At 48.0% G+C, this 20,136-nt stretch overlaps 1 protein-coding gene across 1 annotated transcript in view; it reads left to right on the forward strand.

Moving 5' to 3' along the window:
- LOC309351967 (endonuclease domain-containing 1 protein-like) overlaps positions 1-20,136 on the forward strand; it is a 198,566-nt gene that overhangs the window by 123,262 nt on the left and 55,168 nt on the right. The window lies entirely within an intron of this gene.

The following is a 20,136-nucleotide window of genomic DNA, read 5'->3' on the forward strand; positions in this document are numbered from 1 at the left end:
TGATTCTGAGAAGTGGTGGGCTGCCTGCCTCTGGTTGCACACAAGTAGGCAGGGATATGGCAGACCGTCATGCTTGTGTCAACAAGCCTTCTGAGACGGGCTCTGATGGGTTGAGAGGGCGAGACCAAGAGCGGGTCCAGTGGTCAAGAAGGGGGTTTCTGCACGTTCTGTAGAGGGAAATGAGAGGCAGATGGGGCTCGTCCACCTGGGAAGGTAGCCCATCTAGGAGAAAGAAATCTCTGCTCCTAAATCTCGGCTGTTTTGTGGGATATCTTTGGGAGAAGAAACAAAAATCCAGAGCAGGGTTCCTAAGACGGATGGATGATGCCTTGAATGCCTCTGTCCAACAACTCCTGCAGCCAAGCTGGTGCCAAACGTCTTGCTCTGCTTTCCTTTGGAGGCCGAGATGAGGATCTTGTCATCTGGGCAGCCCAGGACACCCAGACACACTGCCCAAGCTTGCGTCCCAGGGAGGTCACTTGGGTGCTGCTAACACAGCGGTTTGACTTCACCCCCAGAGACGCACTCTCTCTCGAGACAGACGGATGCCAGCAACAACAATTGAGGGATATACTGGCTCTGAACATGGAGGTTCTGTTCAGCTGTGATGGCTGGCTGCTGCTAAATCCCTATCCATTGAGGGTTTAAAAAAATAATATTTTTTATTGGAATTTTATTTACAACATAACATAAACCCCCCACCCCCCAATACACAATCCACCCACATTAAATGTGAACATAACATACAGTGAGCATAACATACAACAATACAAACAACCAAATAAAAGACTTCTTTTATCCTGTATCTTGTCTCCTTATTTATTTCTTATAAACCGTTTCCTTTATTTACAGATAGGTAGCCGTGTTGGTCTGCCATAGTCAAAACAAAACAAATTCCTTCCAGTAGCACCTTAAAGACCAACTAAGTCAGTTCTTGGTATGAGCTTTCGTGTGCATGCACACTAAAAGCTCATACCAAGAACTGACTTAGTTGGTCTTTAAGGTGCTACTGGAAGGAATTTGTTTCGTTTCCTTTATTATTATTATTTTTCTAATTATAACTTAAATATCCACAAAGTCTCCTGCAGACATTGATTGAAACAAGTCCAGGTATGTATTTTAGGGCACTGTTTTGTGAAGTATTCTCTGCATTTCCCCCCGTGCTTTTTGAAACTCTTGTCTAGTGTGATCTCTAATTGCCTCTCTTAATCTAGCCAGTTCAATATACTCTAACAGTTTGCCTTGCCATTCCTTTTTTGTTGGCACAGTTTCTTTTTTCCAGTTTTTAGCCATTAGGATCCTTGCCGCTCCTGTGGCATAGAAGAATATTTTCTAATCTTCTCTTGCTATACCTGTGTCCGTTATCCCTGGTAGAAAAGCTTCTGTATTTTTCATAAACATTTTTATAAGCTCGTAATATACTGTGTTCCAGAAGCTTTTGATTTTTTCACAGGTCCACCAAACATGTACAAGTGCCCCCTCTGTTTTACCACACCTCCAGCACAGATTAGTTTTAGTCTTATACCTTTTAGCTATTTTGGTAGGTGTTAAGTACCATCTATAAAACATCTTGATTAGGTTTTCCCTCAATAACTTCACAGGCTGTAAATTTCCAGTTCTTTCTCCATAGATCTTCCCATGCTGTTAAGTTAATGCTAATCATCCCCTTTTCAAAGCTATCACTTACGCCAGAGGAACCCGTACGTTACTTAAGCGCAGGTTATTATTTCCGTCCTCTGAGCGTATATCAGATGGAGATGGGGAACAGAACCGCCGGCCACTCCCTTCATTCCAAACACACTGCAGACCAGGAAAAGAAATGTTCTCTGAACACCGTGTTCCTACTAATCTTTATACGACCTGTAGAGGCAGGTGTTTCGCATGAGAAGAATGGGGAAAAGCTGGCGGTTACACAACGAGGCAGAGCTGTGTTGGAAGAGTCAAACATGTTCCGGCCGTTAAGGAGGCGCGAGCGAGCCTTTTCGTCCTTTCTGGCATCTTTCGCACACATGCCCGTGCAAAGCAGCTATCGGATTTGAGAGCCAGGTGCTTGACCACAGATTTAAGCGGCCGGGCCCCCATGGACCAGAGCACACCAGGCACTCCTGTCTTCCACTGCCTCCCGCTGTTGGGTCATACTCATGTTTGTATCTTCAAGAACACTGTCCAACCATCTCGTCCTCTGTCGTCCCCTTCTCCTTGTGCCCTCAATCCTTTCCAGCGTCAGGGTGTTTTCCAGGGAGTCTTCTCTTCTCATGAGGTGGCCAAAGTATTGGAGCCTCAGCTTCAGGTTCTGTCCTTCCAGTGAGCACTCAGGACTGATTTCCTTCAGAATGGATAGGTTTGATCTTCTTGCAGTCCATGGGACTCTCAAGAGTCTCCTCCAGCACCAGAATTCAAAAGCATCAATTCTTCAGTGATCAGCCTTCTTTATGGTCCAGCTCTCACTTCCATACATCACTACTGGGAAAACCATGGCTTTAACTATACGGATAAGTTGTAATTCAGCAACTTCTCTTTCAAGTTTATTCCCCACCCCACCCTCCCACTATATATAAGGGTCTCGTGACTTCTGTTTCAGTGTATCTGAAGAAGTGTTCATGCCAACAAAAACTTATACCCAGAGCAAACTTAGTTAGACTCTAAGGTGCTACTGGATAATTTTTTAATTTATTAGAACTTGATGTGATTGCAAAAACCGTTCAGTTTGCTTTAATGTTTTATTGTTTACAGCTACTTTTTGATACGTTGTAGCTAGCTCTTTTCCCCATTTTGTAAGCCTCCTTGAGCATGGTTTGAACTGTGGAAAGGCGACGTGCAAATAAAATTACGTACATATCTCAAAAGGAGTTGTAGTCCACAGAACAGGGGCAGCCACACAGAAGGCCCTGCTCCAAGTTACAGTGGTGTGGGCTTCTGGGGTCTTTGGAGGCAGACCACAATGACCTACTGGGCATATAAGAGATAAGGCAGTCTTTCAAGTATAGCATTTTATGCTGCTTTCATTACCAGATTTAAGGTGCTGGTTTTGACCTTTAAAGCCCTTCACGGCCTAGGACCCTCATACCCACAGGACTGCCTCTCCTGGTATGCCCCACGGAGAACCTTAAGATCCATAAATAGCAACACCCTAGTGGTCCCGGGCCCTAAGGAAGTCAGATTAGCCTCAACCAGAGCCAGGGCCTTGTCAACACTGGCTCCGGCCTGGTGGAACGCTCTGTCTCATGAGACCAGGGACCTGCGGGATCTGATTTCTTCCCGCAGGGCCTGTAAGACAGAGTTGTTCCGCCTGGCCTTTGGCTTGGAGCCAATTTGATTCCCTCCCCCTCTTTCTTTTTTCCTTTTTCCTCCGGTGATCAGGCTGCATTTTAATGTTTCAGTGTTGTATTTTAATCTTGATTTTAAGTTGTATTCATTCAACTTGTTTTTATTATTGCTTATTAGCCGCTCTGAGCCCAGCCTTGGCTGGGGAGGGCGGGGTATAAATAAAATTTATTATTATTATTATTATTATTATTATTATGTGGACAGTCTTTCCTTGGAGGTTTGTAAGCACAGGCGTTGGATCGACATCTGCCATGGATGCTTTAGTTGAGATTCCTGCGTGGCGGGAGTTCCATTAGAGTTCCTTCCAACTCTCCAGTTGCAGAATTGCATCTGTGATGACAGTCATATTTTTTTAAAGAATCATAGAATCCTAGAGTTGGAAGAGACCACAAGGGCCACCGAGTCCAACCCCCTGCCAAGCAGGAAACACCATCAGAGCACTCCTGACATATGGTTGTCAAGCCTCTGCTTAAAGACCTCCAAAGAAGGAGACTCCACCACACTCCTTGGCAGCAAATTCCACTGTCGAACAGCTCTTACTGTCAGGAAGTTCTTCCTAATGTTTAGGTGGAATCTTCTTTCTTGTAGTTTGGAACCATTGCTCCGTGTCCGCTTCTCTGGAGCAGCAGAAAACAACCTTTCTCCCTCCTCTATGTGACATCCTTTTATATATTTGAACATGGCTATCATATCACCCCTTAACCTCCTCTTCTCCAGGCTAAACATGCCCAGCTCCCTTAGCCGTTCCTCATAAGGCATCGTTTCCAGGCCTTTGACCATTTTGGTTGCCCTCCTCTAGACACGTTCCAGTTGGTCAGTCTCCTTCTTGAACTGTGGTGCCCAGAACTGGACACAGTACTCCAGGTGAGGTCTGACCAGAGCAGAATACAGTGGCACTATTACTTCCCTTGATCTAGATGCTATACTCCTATTGATGCAGCCCAGAATTGCATTGGCTTTTTTAGCTGCCGTGTCACACTGTTGGCTCATGTCAAGTTTGTGGTCAACCAAGACTCCTAGATCCTTTTCACATGTACTGCTCTCAAGCCAGGTGTCACCCATCTTGTATTTGTGCCTCTCATTTTTTTTGCCCAAGTGCAATACTTTACATTTCTCCCTGTTAAAATTCATCTTGTTTGTTTTGGCCCAGTTCTCTAATCTGTCAAGGTCGTTTTGAAGTGTGATCCTGTCCTCTGGGGTGTTAGCCACCCCTCCCAGTTTGGTGTCATCTGCAAATTTGATCAGGATACCCTTGAGCACCTCATGTCTTTGGGGTGACGGGAAGACGCGGGAGCATAGAGTTCAGTTTACACACAACTGCTCTGAAATGCACCTACTGATGGCTTCATTCTGTGAAATTTGCTTATGTAATTGCCTTTACAAGCAACGAGACAGGCACACCTCTCCCTGCCTGGGAGCTGAATGTGCCTCAATTTAGGACTGCGTCCAACAGATAAATCACTCCCTTTTCATCTAGTCACCCCATCGGCATATGGTTCCTCTTCCGCTAGCTATTTGCATGTACAAATGTTGCGGGGAGGTCAGTGGAGTAAAGGGACTTGTGTAAGAACCTCGTGCTCTGCGTCGGAAGGACGGCAGTGAGGTCAGGGCTGTTCTGAGCTGTGTGTTGCCGTTGCGCAGAACAGTTGCTACGACCTCTGCATTTTTATTTTTATTCTTTTTGTGGCTGTCAGCTAGTTAAAAGAAATCTGAGTTGATCACAGGAGCCTTGCATCGATACAACACATGTTTATTCGGCAGTCAGCCCTGTCTTGTTCCAAGAAGAGTTTGGCTTACGGTTGCTGCCTTTGTCGACTGGCAGAATCTGTACAGGTTTTGCATATGGGGGGTTGGAATTCTTGTAATAAAGGAATATTGAGTGATATAGTTCAGTCTTTCTCAACCTGTGGGTCCCCAGATGTTGCTGAACTACAACTCCCATCACCCCTAGCTAGCAAGGCCAGAGCTCAGGGATGATGGGAGTTGTAGTCCAACAACATCTGGGGACCCACAGGTTGAGAACCACTGATAGTTTCTGTAAAATATGCAGGGATTTATGATATGTAAAGTGAACCAGGGAAAGAGAAGAATTGAAGTCATTGATATTTTAAGGATGTAAAAATGAGTGCTATAAATTGTAAAACAAAAAATGTAATAAAAATTATATACTATAAGAAAAGAAAAACATTTCTACAGGAGAAAGCGTGCTGTGCGATTCAGACGATGATTGCATCTGTTATAAAAAGAGAGCTATAGATAGCTCATTGGACTTCTGGCATAATGAAGTGATTCAAAGGTTGTGGGTTCGAGTCCCGCAGAGTTGCATGTTTCTTAAGTGAATGGAGGTAGCTTAGTCAGTAGAGCATGAGACTCTTAACGTCTTAACCTCGTGGGTTCCAGGCCCATGATGGGCAAAAAATCCCTGCATTGCAGGGGTTTGGACTCAATGACCCTTGTAGTCCCTCCCAACTCTGCAAGACTTTGATTCTAAAGTAGTGCATAGTGGGACTATGGAACTCCCTCCCACATGAGGCACCACGTTGGATGACTTTAGAAGAGGATTAGGCTAGTTCATGGAGAAGGAGAGGGCTATCAAAGACTCCTAGCCATGATGGCCGTGATACATTTGGAGCAATCCTTCTGAATACCAGTGAGGGGAGAGTGAGCTTGTGTTTGGGGCAAACTTGCTGGTTTTTCACAGCTCTAGCTGGCCACTGTGGGAACACGATACTCGACTAGATGGGCCTGTGGTCTCTTCCAATAAAGGTAAAAGGTAAAGGGTCCCTGGACGGTTAAGTCCAGTCAAAGAAGAAGAAGAGTTTGGATTTGATATCCTGCTTTATCACTACCCGAAGGAGTCTCAAAGCGGCTAACATTCTCCTTTCCCTTCCTCCCCCACAACAAACACTCTGTGAGGTGAGTGGGGCTGAGAGACTTCAGAGAAGTGTGACTAGCCCAAGGTCACCCAGCAGCTGCATGTGGAGGAGCAGAGACGTGAACCCGGTTCACCAAATGGCTCAAAGGCACTCATCTCGCTTTCAGGCCAAGGGAGCCGGCGTTTGTCCCCAGACAGCTTTCCGGGTCATGTGGCCAGCATGGCTAAACCGCTTCTGGTGCAACAGAACACCGTGGTGGAAACCAGAGTGCACGGAAACACTTGTTTACTTTCCCGCCACAGTGGTACCTATTTATCTACTTGCACTGGTGTGCTTTCAAACTTCTAGGTTGGCAGGAGCTGGGACAGAGCAACGGGAGCTCACTCCGTTGCGGGGATTCGAACCACTGACCTTCTGATTGGCAAGCCCAAGAGGCTCAGTGGTTTAACCCACAGTGCCACCCATGTCCCAACCCTGCCCTGACCCGGTAGACTCTCTTAGGTTATATGCCATGTCTTAAGGTGGGCGAGGTATATTTCCCTCCTCTTCTCTCACACAATAGTGGACCTCTCTTTTAAAGATATCTTAAGATATCTAATATCTTAGATATCTTATCAAATATTTAAAGAGCTGTCACAGGGAAGATGGAACAAGCTTGTGTTCTTCTGCTCCAATGGCTTCAAGTTGCAAGAAAGGAGATTCCTGACTCAAGGTCACATAGAATCATAGAATCATAGAGTTGGAAGAGACCACAAGGGCCATTGAGTCCAACCCCCTGCCAAGCAGGAAGCACCATCAGAGCACTCACGAGGAACCTTCTGACCCCAAGAGCTCTTCCAACATTGGAACGGGCTCACTCGGAAAGTGGTGGACTCTGCTTGGAGGCCTTTAAGCTGATTAGATGGCCATCTGTCATGGATGCTTCAGCTGAGATTGGACTAGATTCTGTGATCCTATACCTGGAGTTGCCGGGGATCAAACCAGAGGCCTTCTGCACGCAGGAGCTTCTGCCACTGAGCCTTTAGACGCCTTTAGAAGCAGCAGCAGGTTTTCTGGAAGAAGACAAGTTTTCTCAAGGCTGCTTCTCGCATAAGCAATCCACAGGCAGGACGAATCGCACGAGAATGACTTTTGAGGAAGCGCTGCAGTCCGTTGCTTCATTCCTTGGGTTCCTGTGCTTGCCCGCAGCCTGGTCTAGATCTGTTTGTGAAGAAGGGCTGACCAGGGGTGTCTTACCCATAGAGGCTAGTGGCGCCGGGGCGCCAAGTTCTGGAGGGCGCCAGGGAAGAGGCGGAGGCTGGAAGTGGCACCTCCCGGCATCAGCTCACCGCCCTCGCCCACCTCCGCCATGCCACGCCGAAGCAGCGCCACACCTGGAGCCTCCGTCTGCCATGGCCACCGTGGCACGAAGCGGCCAGCCCCTGCCTCGTCTCCCCTCCAAAAGAGCTGCCCTCCAGCCGCTGCCCGCCTCCTCCAGCCCCGCGGCAGTGCCATCCTCCCTAAAAAACTCTGGGAAACGGGGCACCAGAGGGAGCTTTGAACCACAGTGCCAGATATGCTTAAGATGGCCCTGGGGCTGACTCTTCCAGGCAAAGGGACTCCGCTTGCATGGAAGAAACCGGAACCTGCTATGTGAGACTCTGCCCACAAGGCGACTTGGCTGCAACTCGGTACAAGTTTTTTCTCATTTCTGTGAAAAGGGTACTGGTTGGAGTGGCAGCAGACAGGAGGAGGGGCTCAGTGTTTCTGAAGGTGCCTAAAGATTGATTGATTGATTGATGATGATGATGATGATAATAATTTATACCCCGCCCATCCCCAACCACTCTGGGTGGCTTCCAACAAAGTATTAAAATACAGTAGTCTGTTAAACATTAAAAGCTTCCCTAAACAGGACTGCCTTCAGATGTCTTCTAAAAGTCTGGTAGTTGTTCTTCTCTTTGACATCTGGTGGGAGGGCGTTCCACAGGGCGGGTGCCATGACTGAGAAGGCCCTCTGCCTGGTTCCCTGTAACTTGGCTTCTCGCAGTGAGGGAACCGCCAGAAGGCCCTCGGAGCTGGACCTCAGTGTCCGGGCAGAACACGTATACCCCCTTCATCCTTGGTGTCAAGATGTGAATGCCACCTGAATGAGGAACTCACTTTGCTGAGAAAAATTGGGCAGAGGAAAGCCAACAAGATTTGTGGGGTCATAAGCTTAGTGGGGAGAGTTGTGACCCCCCCAAAGAAAAAACCCTCTATGCATGTAATCAAGCCTTAACACTGGCTTAAAAATCAAAGTCAGATTTGAGGGGTCGGATTTTAGCTGGGTGCAGCAGTGGGGGGCCATTTCCGAATCCTTAATTGCATGATTTTGAACCTGTGGGAGGGACAAAGTTGTGGCAGAGCCTTGGAGTGTTTTGCAGCTTGGAAACAGCTGGTGAGGAACGGGGTTAAGCGCCACTCACCCTGTTTTTCCGCCCAAAAGCTGCCAGTTTGGGGTAAAGAAACAGGGGGGCTTAACCCCCTTCCCTGCTTGCTTTTTCTAAGTGGTTGCCCTGTTGTCACTCAGAAATTATTATTATTATTATTATTTATTATTTATACCCCGCCCATCTGGCTGAGTTTCCCCAGCCACTCTGGGCAGCTTCCAACAAAATATTAAAATACAGTTGGGCAGATCTGTCAAATTTTGCATGCAGTCTTGCCCGATGGAATGCATTTTATATGTAATTTCAACTCATATAAACCCTGGCATATTATGATTTACCCCAACCTGTGCGTTTCTGCACAGATTATTTGGCGGGAGATCTGCACTGCAAAACGCAGAGGAGCGCAGATTTCAAAAGTGTGGCTGTGTATCGGTACCCATGCTGTTTCTGAAAGTGCAAATTTTACATGCAACTAAGCCCTAAGGCAGGGACGCAGGTGGCGCTGTGGGTTAAACCACAGAGCCTAGGACTTGCCGATCAGAAGGTCGGCGGTTCGAATCCCCGCGACAGGGTGAGCTCCCATTGCTCGGTCCCTGCTCCTGCCAACCTAGCAGTTCGAAAGCACGTCAAAGTGCAAGTAGATAAATAGGTACCGCTGCGGCGGGAAGGTAAACGGCGTTTCCGTGCACTGCTCTGGTTCGCCAGAAGCGGCTTAGTCATGCTGGCCATATGACCCGGAAGCTGTACACTGGCTCCCTCGGCCAATAAAGCAAGATGAGCGTCGCAACCCCAGAGTCAGGGGTCCCTTTACCTTTTTTTAAGGCTGGGACCGTCACCTCTGCAAGCCCTTATCCTCAACTACTTTTTCGTCAGTTGCATGTGCCCAAACCCACACATAGCACGGGGGGGGGGGCAACTGGATGTGCAGGTTTGAAAATGGCAAGTGGGGGGAAAGATTTTGAATTCACCTACCGCCACCTGCTGCTGCTTAGCTTCAAAACACTTCAGAAGCACCTGCTCTGCGGAAGTCTCTCCTTGCAGATGGAGTTGTTGCCTAAGAAGAATAGCTGAGCCGGCCTCCTTCTTTACCTGCTCTGTACGTAAATGCAGTTAGCACAGGAGGGAACGCAGAAGAGAAACGATCTGGGTTGTTGACAGTGCAGATTTTGCATTTGACGTGGAATTTACCTGGAGGAGGAGGACTGCCTGCTGAGAGCCTGAAGGACCCTGCCGTGCCCCTTTCCACCTGGCTTGGGGTGGGTGGCTTGACAGGCTTCACAAGGACTGCAGCTGTATATAAATTGTTTCTCGTTTTTATCGGTGTTGTTTTAAATGAGACCATCTTGGCTGTGAGCCCTGGAAGACCTGCCCCCTGCCTTGCTGGCCCTTTCCCATCTGGCCTTGGGAGAGTGGAGTGCGGACTGACTCCAGCTACAAAAGCTGAAGCTGTCGAACAGATTCTTGGGCTGGAGTATTGTTTATGGGGGGGGGGGTTGAGAGAGCTGCTGCTGTTATTGATATTGTTGTTGTACCTTTAGTTTTACATCTTATGACTTACCGTATTTTTTGCCCTATAGGACACACTTTTTCCCTTCCAAAAATGAAGGGGAAATGTGTGTGCGTCCTGTGGGGCGAATGCAGGCTTTCGCTGAAGCCTGGAGAGCGAGAGGGGTCGATGCGCACCAACCCCTCTCACTCTCCAGGCTTCAGGCAGATATCCGCAAGCCTGGGGAGCCCAGCGGGAGTTCCTGCCGGGCTCCCCAGGGTTGTGGATAGTAGCCTGTTCTAGGGGCTGGGGTCGGGGACAGCTCGGGCTTCCCCCACCCCAGCCCCATGCCTAGGAGGGAAATAATTGTTTTTTTATTTATTTCCCCCCAAAAAAACTAGGTGCGCCCTATGGGCCGGTACGCCCTATAGGGCGAAAAATACGGTTCTTGGAAATTGTTTTCCATTTTGTTGTATACTTTTTGATGTGTTTTATTTATTGTTTATGACCTCTGTTATGTTTGTGATTGTGTAAATCTTGTCTTGTTGTAAGCCGCCTTGAACATAGTTTCAAATGATGATGATGATGATGATGATGATGATGATGATGAAGGCCAGCTGAGCTTTCAGTGACAGTGATGAATCCAGGAAAGTGAGACCCCCCCCCCAGGACAGACCACCTCCCAGACATGAGAACATGGGAGACATAATTTTTTTAGCAGAGGTTGATGGCCCTCTGTCTTGGACGCTTTAATTGAGATTCCTGCATTGCAGGGGGTTGGACTAGATGACCCTCAGGGTCCCTTCAGACTCCAGAATTCCATGATAATAGCCCTGACTTTTCAAGATTCAGCTTCAGAATTTCCAGCTTTTTCAGGATTCAGCTTCTGTTTATTAATTCATTCCCAACCAATGTTAGAAGCTCTCATTATATATATATATATATATAATGAGATTGCAGGTTTTGGTGTCCTCGGGTGTCTTCCCGTGTAAAAGTTGGGGTGTCTAGGCGACGTTTCGACGAGGTCTCACTCGTCATCTTCAGGCTGGTGCTTTCGGCTTCTTGTTACTGGAACAGAGCAGGATCTCAGTGTTTGAGTTCCTATAAATACTGTAGAGGGGGTGTGGTGTATAGCCTCTACAGTATTTATAGGAACTCAAACACTGAGATATATAAATCCTATAAATACTGTATAAATCCTATAAATCCTATAAAATACTATAAAATACTATAAAACTATACTATAAAACTATAAATCCTATAAATACTGTAGAGGGGGTGTGGTGTATAGCCTCTACAGTATTTATAGGAACTCAAACACTGAGATCCTGCTCTGTTCCAGTAACAAGAAGCCGAAAGCACCAGCCTGAAGATGACGAGTGAGACCTCGTCGAAACGTCGCCTAGACACCCCAACTTTTACACGGGAAGACACCCGAGGACACCAAAACCTGCATTCCTGTACCCGTGAAAATCTACGAAAGCATATAATGAGATTATATATATATATATATATATATATATATATATATATATATATATGCACTGTTTTCTTTTATTTTGCAATGGAATTTATTTTTATTTTTTATTAATGTTCATTGCATTTAGGGCTGCCACACATCCGGAATTTACCAGACGTATTCAGAGGATTTGCCAGTCGGAAATAGCATCTGTGCGGAATTTCCTAAAATGGGTAAAAATGTCTGGGAAAATCCAGGCATATGGCAACCCATGTCGAAAGTGTTGGAAGTTTTGGCGAATTTCCTGAAAACTAGCTCAGCAACCTTGAAATTAAAGCATCAAATCAAACAGTTCCAGAATAAAACAAATTCGAGCTTCAAGGAAAACGTTTCTGATATTTCAGTGGAAACCTGACATCCAGAGATCTCCCCGTGGTTGCAGTCGGACCCTTGCCAGTTGCAAAACGCTTTTGGGGTATGTGTGAGTTCCTTATCTTTCTCCTCTGCCTGCCCCCAACACAATTCCTCCTCCCTTTTCTCCAGCTGCTGCTGAAGGGCAGCTTTTGCAAGAGGCAGGGAAGAGGGGCCTCATCCTTGCCTGTTACCCATTTTTGACATCTCATCTGTGGCCAGCCAGCCTTCCTGCTCCGAGTCATACTGCCTGTCTTGTGACTCGAGCATTCATTCCTGGAAGCGTCTGTCAAAACCTCCCAGCTTCCTCTTCTCCCCCCCCCCCCCCGCTCGGTGCAACACTCGTCCTTTCCTAGAGCACAGCGTTTCCCACAATGCTAAGTGAATCGTGCGCCTGCAGGAACGTGGAGTTTAGGAGTCGGCATCATTATGGCAAATGTTGTTGCACAGAGGACTCTGGTAGCGCTGCTACATCTGTGAAACTTCCCTTTGCTGGAGGTTCTCCAGTGTCGCACCTTAAGCTTATTTTCCGATGAACTTAAGGGCACAAGAAAAAAAAACGGCTGCTGGATCACCCTAAAGGTCCGGTTAACCCATCACCCTGTTGCGTGTCAAGGACCCCCAAGACACCCCTGAATAAAAACACGTTCACACATAATTTTTGTTTTGGTTTTTGGCATAATTGTGAGTGGTTGCTTAGGCATTGGTTAGCAACTATCTGTTAGGCATTGGTTAGCAACTATCTGTTCCCACTTGGAGGTAGGAACAGAATTGACAACCACACCTGTGAGGAAGTCGGTAAGTGTAAGCAATTTTGGGGAGAGAAAAAGCTGGGTGCCAGGCTCACACCTCTCCCCAAATGCTCCCTGGGGCTCTTGCATGGCCCTAGCCCTTTGTCAGGGATACGGACAAAAGCATAGCAAGCCCCTGGATTCCTTTAACGAAATACCCTTGCAGCAGCAGCAGTGAAGGGGCAGGCACAGCCAACCACATCCCCTCCAGCAACCAAAAAATTAACCAATGCCTAAACCACAGAGCCTAGGACTTGCCAATCAGAAGGTCTGCAGTTCAAATCCCCTCGACGGGCTGAGCTCCCGTTGCTCGGTCCCAGCTCCTGCCCACCTAGCAGTTCGAAAGCACGTCAGAGTGCAAGTAGATAAATAGGTACTGCTCCGGCGGGAAGGTAAACGGCGTTTCCGTGCGCTGCTCTGGATCGCCAGAAGTGGCTTAGTCATGCTGGCCACATGACCCGGAGGCTGTACGCCAGCTCCCTCGGCCAATAAAGCGAGATGAGTGCCATAACCCCAGAGTCTGGCCACGACTGGATCTAATGGTCAGGGGTCCCTTTACCTTTACCTTTACATTATGTCACCCAAAGTTTGTCAGAATTCTGCACACCGTTGTGGCAACGGCAGTTGTTTTTTCCTCCATTTGCAGGCAGCGGAATAATCCTTCACACACACACAAAATCCTGTTTATAGTAAGCTGGCATGCTGGGGAGAAGGACCCTGCGTCATTTGTCTCCTCAATGGGTTAGACTTTCAAGTACAAAGATGGTTTTCAAGGCACTGAGTTAGGAGGACCCTGCATACAAAACTGCAGCCCCCTCTGTTGGAGATAAGAATGGTACAATCCAGGATAGGGGGAGAACTGCACCCCATAATTATCTGTAGCCGGGTCACTTTTTCATAGAATTGTCCAGCCCTGTGCAATGCAGGAACCTTTTACGCAACATGTTGACTCGAACCCACAACTCTTGTCCCATGCTCTTCCAACTGAGCTTTCCCAGGAATTTTGCTTTTGTTCTTGAGAATTCAGTGTGTGCAGTACAGTACAGAAGTTTAGCACATGCTAACTTTGTTTCCCCCTTCCCGTTTGCCCACGATGTATTCCAGGAGGAGATCAAAATCCCTGTGCTTTATTTTTTTAAAAAAAAACAACAACACTGTGACCTGCACAAATTATGCAAACTGTAATTATATTTGCACATTTCTGCATTTTTACTACCTTGCATAATTTGTTCCGTTTCAGCTAATCATTGGGTGAGATGAGAATCTGCCCTGGGCTTCAGCAGCTGGAAAGTTATTCCCTGGCTCCCGAGATCCCAGTAAGCATTGCTTGCATACTCTTCTCAAGCTTGATGGCTAGAAACTTGAGCTTTTTAAAACCTCAAATGGAAACAAAAGGAAGCTGAGGCTCCTGGGGAGCTGTGTTCTGCTGCCAGCACCATGTTCTCCAGCTTCTCTGTGCTTCCGAGGCATTGCCCTAGAGAGACCTGCCTTTGTACGGGAGGTGTGGACTGGCATGTCCGCCAACCGTGCCCAGCCGTTTCTGAATGCTGCTGGCAGCGGAGACACAGCCCGTCCAATTAGCAAACCCTTGCCCATGCTCTCTCTCCCGAGAACATCCCCGCGCACGGCTCCCGGGCCTTTCAGAGCTCCGGTGCTAATTATGCACCTCTTAGAAATAGCAAGGGGTCTCAAAAGCCTCTGCTGTCAAGCCTTCACCGCCATTGATCGGAAGCACTTCGCTCGGGGGTTTTGTGCATCTTTAAAGGTCCGAGGGCTCAATTCAGCATCAAAGCCCCTCGGAGCAGCCCCGGACGCACGGAAGACGGGGGCCCTTTTGTTTGTCCCAGAGAGACCTGTGTGGTTCAGTGAGCTCGGATGGTTTTTAATGGGCCTTCTCATCGCTCGTTGCCAACTGGGCTGGGTTCAAAGCTGGCTTGTCTGTTTTCCACCAACGGGCAGGTTTCAGGCAAGGCAGATTGGCAAAGTGCAAAGGGCCCATTGCAGGACGTGTGTGTGTGTGTCTCTGTGTGTTAGACCCTCCGGGGGTCTTTGGCTTGCGCAACCATAGTTTGGATTCATGCATAGCAAGGAAATGAGCATTGGGCACTGCTGTGGAGCAGGTGGAGTTGTTCAAGGGAGCTTGTTTTAGTTATGTGCTGCCCACACTTTGGTAGAAGACAGAATCACAGTTGGCAGGGACCCTGAGAGCTATCCATTCCAAGCCTTCAGTGCAGGAATCTCAACTAAAGCATCCATAACAGATGGCCATCCAACCTCTGCTTAAAAACCTCCAAATAGGAGAGTCCAAAACAGGGGTCGGCAACCGAAGGCCCATGGGCCACAAGCAGCCCATGGGGGTCGTTTAACCGGCCCATGGACCCCCAGTGCCCACTCGGTTGGCTCCCTTGCACTGCGCTAAACCGGCACGGAGCAGAGCAGGGACCACCTTCTGCGATGCTGGCCGGCTTCCAGTTGGCTGCAGGAAGCTTTATAGCAGTTACCTCTGCAAAGCTATTTTTTGAACAGAATGTGGAGTAGCCCCAAATAAGCAGAGGATTTGGTCTTGGGTGTTTGATTTTCGTTGTTGTGTATACTGTGTATATACGGACAATGACAATAAATTTATCTAATCTAATCTAATCTAATCTGATTTTAGGTATACTAAGAAAAACAGGCCATAATATTTTGTTGGGATTCATTCTGCAAAGAAACATGCACAACTAGTGACAAAATTAGGAATTGTTGTGCGTGATATATAAATATGTTTTGTATATGTTTAAAGTACTGTTTTGTTTCTGTTTGAATGAGAGGGGGGTGTTGGGATTCATTCTGCAAAGAAACAGTAAATATGTTTGTACCTTTAAGAACTGTTTCTGTAAGCTTTGGGCTGATTGGGTACAGCTGGTCACAACTACAAAAGGAGGAAAAGCTGCAGTTTGACTTTGCCTGCAGGAAAAACACCCACAAACTTTGTTGTTTTGTAATAAAAACTTTATTTGATTTGGTTTTACACCGGTCTCATGGTGTCATAGCTTCTGTCATCTGCCACCAGGGGGAAAAAAACCCTCCAACATATTTGTGATATTGGCCATGCAGAAATGACAAAAATTTAGTTGGAGGGAGAGGAAAGAGATGGGGCCGCAGACCCCCTGGATGCGTTTCATGGGCCCCTAATTGGGAACCACTACCCTACAGCTGGGACACGGGTGGCGCTGTGGGTTAAACCACAGAGCCTAGGACTTGCCAATCAGAAGGTCGGCAGTTCGAATCCCCGCGACAGGGTGAGCTCCCGTTGCTCGGTCCCTGCTCCTGCCCACCTAGCAGTTCGAAAGCACGTCAAAGTGCAAGTAGATAAATAGGTACCACTCCGGCGGGAAGGTAAACAGTGTTTCTGTGCGCTGCTCTGGTTCGCCAGAAGCGGCTTAGTCATGCTGGCCACATGACCCAGAAGCTCCCTCAGCCAGTAAAGTGAGATGAGCGCCGCAACCCCAGAGTCGGTCACGACTGGACCTAATGGTCAGGGGTCCCTTTACTTTTATGAATGCAACAGATAAGCAAACAAACTACATACCCTTTGAGCGATGCCATCTTCACTGAGATTAGGGTGCGGCTTAGTCATGCTGGCCACATGACCCAGAAGCTGTACACCGGCTCCCTCGGCCAGTAAAGCAAGATGAGCACCGCAACCCCAGTGTCGGCCACGACTGGACCTAACGGTCAGGGGTCCCTTTACCTTACCCTACAGCTTGTGAGAGAGCTGGAACGAGGAATGAAGACCAGGTGGCTAGATTTCTGCCCCCTGGTGATGGTCAGCCTCTCTTATTCCTACTGTGCCCCCCCCCCCCCCCGCATTTGATGTACGCAGAGGAGGGGGGGAGGCCTGAACTCCCCCTTCATGCACTTAGGAGTCAGCTTCAAGCTGTTCCTTAAATCTAGAGCCTGAGGGTTTTCCTCAAGAGGACAGGCCTTTGGATTTGGGCGAGGAAGGTGGAAACACGAACTGCTCCGGCACCAGCCGGGAACGCCGGACAAACAAAACGAGTGCCGAAGGATTTCCAAGAGAACCGAGCAGCGTTAGGAGCAAAGTACATGCTGTTCTTGCTGGGCTGTCTGCTGTTACGTCACTTTGGTCGCTCATGCTTTGGAAGGCTGGAATTGTGGGCACAAAATGGGGGGGGGGGCAAAAAAACCAAGGATGCAAGGGCAGGGCGTGTCCGTGTGGATTTTTGCTGAACAATTTGTTTTGTTTTTACAATTCTTTAGTTTGGGTTTTTGTGTGTGTGTGTGTGTGTGTGTGTGTATACCGAGGGAAAAATTATTCATGCCTCATCATGCTCCGTCTCCAAAACTGTGCCAGATTTATGCGCTGGCAGGGGAAGGAGGAAGTTTCCTTTGGAAATTACATTTGCCCTGAGTTCCATAACCAAACCAGATGGATCCTGCAGTTCCCATGCAGTTAGGAGCAGAGGAAGCTGCCTTAGACTGACTCGAGAACTATTGGTCCACCTAGGTTAGGACTGTCCGCTCGGACAGGCAGCAGCTATCTAGGGTTTGGTGCCGGGCACTCTCTGGAAATGGAATCTGCTTGCAAGATGGGTGGTCCTTAGAGACCCCTCTGCTTGCTGGCAGAAGGGAGGACGGGAGTGACAGGAGAGCTCAACTAGAAAGCTCTGTCTCCAGAACTCCCACCCCAGGGAGGCTTGCTGTTTTTGTTTGGGTGCCTGGTGAAGAAGACCTTATCATTCATCCAGGCCAGGTTCAGGGAATGTTTAACCCTCTAGATATTGCTGAACTACAACTCCCATCAGCCCCAGCAAGCATGAATTTTTTTTACATCTCCCAGCAAGTTCCTTTAGTCTTTCCACTTGCAACTCTGGGCTTGAGGCACCCAAACAGGATTAAGAGCGGACGAGTCCCTGGAACGCCGGCGTGGCAGATTCTCTGTCACTCGAAATCCCCGCCACAGGGGCCTCCTCTGCCTTCACAATGCCACCCAACGTGCGTGAAAAAATCTCCTCCTTTTACATACTGCGTGTGACATCTTTGGAGGCTTTCAAAGTGCGGCGGAAACAAAGCAAAAAAAAAAATGTCTGATTTATCAATGAGGGACTAGAAGCCAAATCAAAACACTCAGTGAGAAAACCTCTCTCTATTTCTCTTTGAGCTGGAAATGAGAAAAAAAAACGGGTTTCATTTCACGCTAGAGAAGTCTTTCAAGGCAAAGTATTTCTTTCTGATCCCGCCCCCCCCCCAGCACCAAATGAAGGATGTTCCTGGAAAGGGGGCGGGGGGGGGTGCATCCAGTTTATTAAATTAGACGAAATCATCAAGTTTCCAGCAGAAGTTACACGTACAGGGAGAAGTCTGTTGCCCTAAATGGTGGAAAGCCTGGATCAGTTTCTGTCAAACGGCCCGAGGCTTGTATCACATAATCTCTCCCAATGCTAATCAAATATTAGAGGCTCATCCTCCCCAACAAAAGCTTAACAATTCTGGTCAATCCAGTGGGCAAGATCACTACCAGTTGAACAGGCGGGGATGTTGCAAAAGCAGTTGTCTTTTTGAGAGCCTTGTAGGAGGGCCAGGGTAGCAGTTGCTTCCTTTCTGTAGAAAGCCTTTGGGGAAAAGTCCTGCCAAGATAACATGGGGAAAGGTATAAGGAGGAATGGAGGAATTTGGGAGCAGGATACTGGTCTCGATGGAACTTGCTTGCTTGGATGTTTTCCACCACTGTCCCAGAGCTCACCAGAGATCGAACCCAGGACTTCTGACATGCAAATGACGCATTGTAGGAATGGCCATTCCTCAGACTCTCTTTTGTGCAAAACTGATATTGCGCTCTTTTGTGCAAAACTGATATGTGCAAAACTGATATTGTACAGTTGGAATTTCTGTTTTCTGGGGCCGGGTGTGGGGAGAACTGCCTACTGTCATAAGGACTAGACTCTTAGCTTTTCTTTAAAAAGTGCAACTAAGGCCGACGAAATGCTGTTGTTATTCAGAGGCCAGTCCCTCTCCTGTGGGTGCATCATGCCATGAGGACATGTTACATTATATTTCATTTCTGCTTCCTGCAAACCCCCGGACGGTCTCTCCTGCATATATACATTGGGCGTGTTTATTTATAGAAAGTGTCTCGCGCTCACAGGGCTGTGTCACTGCACACTTTAATTGGTACCTTTCGTTTATCCGCCCCCGAGCTGGATAATCCGTCAAAGCACTTGACTAATTTTAATTGGCAAAGGGAGCGGGAGAAAGAAAAAGTTGATAGTAGGGTCTGCAAGCTTTGAAACACACCGGCTTGGTTTCTTTGAAGTTGTTTCAGTTTCTCTGTGCTACTGTTAGGGGGAGAACATTGCATCTTTGATATATCCTTTCTGTTCCCTCCTAGGAGGAGGAGCAGCTTTTGCTTGTTAAAAACAGTGAATTATGCTTCCTGCGATATCTCAAGAACTCACCTGTATGGAGGTTTTTCATTCACGTTCATCCAGCCAACTTAAAGCCAAATGATTAAACAATTGGCAACTCTTTGCTGGCGTCCCTTTCACTCTTTGGCACTGAAATCTGATCCCACCCTGGCATGATAACATTATCAGATGTCCAGGGAAGTCATTTTGGAGAGATTCGTTAAGGCACAGGACTCCAAACTAGGGACTCCGCCAGCAAGACTCAGGGGCATTGCTGTTTATGTTGCTCTGCTAATTTGCCACCAGAGGGCGCTGCTAGACATCTCCCCTGCCCCTCAGCGCCCTATGGTGGCCAGAGGGTAGTATTGCAGCTTCCAGCTCAGCAAGGACCAGCAGTAGACTGGTCCTTGCTGAGAACAGCAGTAGCAAGGACCAGCAAGGACCAGCAGTAGACGTGGACTTGTGAGGTGGCAGGCTCTCCTTCCTTGGAGGTATTTAAGCCGGTGTCAGACGCAGGTGGCGCTGCGGGTTAAACCACAGAGCCTAGGACTTGCCGATCAGAAGGTCGGCAGTTCGAATTCCCACGACAGGGTGAGCTCCCGTTGCTCAGTCCCTGCTCCTGCCCACCTAGCAGTTCGAAAGCACATCAAGTGCAAGTAGATAAATAGGTACCACTCCGGCGGGAAGGTAAACGGGGTACCGTGCGCTGCTCTGGTTCGCCAGAAGCGGCTTAGTCATGCTGGCCACATGACCCGGAATCTGTAACTAGATTAATAGGTACCACTCTGACAGGAAGGTAAAAGGCGTTTCCGTGCGCTGCTCTGGTTCGCCAGAAGCGGCTTAGTCATGCTGGCCACATGACCCGGAAGCTGTACGCCGGCTCCCTCAGCCAATAAAGCGAGATGAGTGCCACAACCCCAGAGTCGGTCACGACTGGACCTAATGGTCAGGGGTCCCTTTACCTTTAC

The sequence above is a fragment of the Podarcis erhardii genome (genome assembly GCF_964252035.2).
Source record: "Podarcis erhardii genome assembly, chromosome: 10".
NCBI classification, from domain to species: Eukaryota; Metazoa; Chordata; class Lepidosauria; order Squamata; family Lacertidae; genus Podarcis; species Podarcis erhardii.